Consider the following 1,831-nt stretch of genomic DNA (forward strand, 5'->3'; position numbering starts at 1 on the left):
CCGGGGGGGCACCGCTGCCCGCCCGGCGTCGCACCTCGAGAGGAGCATGCGAGATTTCACGGGTGTCATCAGGGGTGCCCAGACCGGGGTTACTGGCCCCATGCCACGGGACAGCAGGGAGTCCCACGGCGGCCGGTGTGCGGCCACACCGCCGACCTCCCGGGTCTTTGAACCGACATCCCACACGGGGTGGGACGTCCTCCGCAGGTACCCGCGACCAACATTGAGGGGAGAGGACTCCATTGTGCCACCCCGCGGGGAGCCAGCCACATCCGGGGAACACGGTGGACCGCACCGCCGGGCCGTGCGTACCCCACGCCGTCATCCCCTCGTGGGGATGTAGAAAGTTAGTTTCTGTTAGGAAAATAATAGCCAGAAAGTTGGTGATGCAGAAAGATAGTGAGAGTTAAAAAGAACAGAATCAATACAGCCTGAGCAGTAGCTTAAGAATATGGTATAGAAACAGAGAAGGATTTAGAGCCTTAGAATCTTGCAGTCTGTGAATGATTGAAATGTAACAGAAGAGGAGGATGAGGCTAGTGTGCAAGAAGTTCTGAGCATCAGGCAGACTTTATGCAGGTGCAGAGCCATGTCTTTTTGAGATAAATTTTTTAAAGAGGCGTTGAAATGGGAAGTACTACAGCCTGAGCAGTAGCTTAAGAATATGGTATAGAAACAGAGGAGTTACAGCCTTAGGATCTTGCATACTGTGAAGGATTGAAATGTGACAGAACAGGAGGAAGAGGCTAGTGTGGAAGAAGTGCTGAGCAGCAGGCAGACTTTATGTAGGAGCAGAGCCATGTCTTTTTGAGATAACTTTTTTAAAGAGGCGTTGAAATGGGTTAGGCCAGGCATAGACATGGTACCTATAGGTAGTGAATTCCAAAGTATAGAGAGAGAGAGTATGAATACAGAGAGTGACCTGGTTTTCTTGTGGGTTTTGAGATAGCTAAGATATTTTTGGCTTGTAATCATAGGGATCGATTTGGTGTGTAAGGTGTGACTAGATTGGCTAGTGCAGGGCAGGCAGTAGGCTTGAAAATAAGGTTGTGCAAGGTGGATAGCTGAATAAAGGCAAGTTGTTTGGGGAGTTCAGGCCAGTTTAATTCTAGGAGTGGTTTACAGTGGTGTGTGTGATATTTAGAGTTTGTGGCAAACTTTGCAACTTTGTTGTAGCACTGTTCCATCTTGCTTAGGGTAGAAGTTTGCAAGTTAGTTAGGCTAGGACACCATAAAGAAAGGAGGGAAGTAAAAATGTTTTTGCAAGTGTAGTTTTGGTTGCTGCAGTAAAGAACTGTTTGTTTTTATATGAGACCCAGTTTTTCATGAGTTTTCTTTATATTTTGCTGCATACGGGTGTCAAATGAAAGCTTATTGCCAATGATAACTCCTAGAAGTTTGGTTTCCTGCACTATTTCTATGACAGTATTGTCAGATGCAAGGATGTTAAAATGATCAGTGACAGGGGAGGTGTTTTTGGGATGAAAGAGTACTAGTTTTGTCTTCTTTGGATTAAGAAAGGGTTGGGCATGTCTTAGCCAAGATTCGACTGCAGTAAAGGCCTGTTGAGTTTTTGAAAGTAGCTCTGGTAGTGATTGAGCAGTGCAGATTATGGTGGAATTGTCAGCATACTGAATGAGGATTCCAGGGTGAGAGGCAGTGTGAAGGTTGTTTGTGAAAATGTTGAAGAGTAGGGGTCCTAGGATGGAGCCTTGGGGGACTCAGGTAGAGTTGTGGAGGAAGGGTGAGAGTTCATTGGACCATTTCGCTGCTTGTTTACGATCCTTGAGGTAGCTCTGAAACCATTTTAATGTGTTATGTGAGAAGCCTA

Source organism: Protopterus annectens, chromosome 1.part0 (genome assembly GCF_019279795.1).
Source record: "Protopterus annectens isolate FY-2018-M chromosome 1.part0, PAN1.0, whole genome shotgun sequence".
Taxonomy (NCBI): domain Eukaryota; kingdom Metazoa; phylum Chordata; order Ceratodontiformes; family Protopteridae; genus Protopterus; species Protopterus annectens.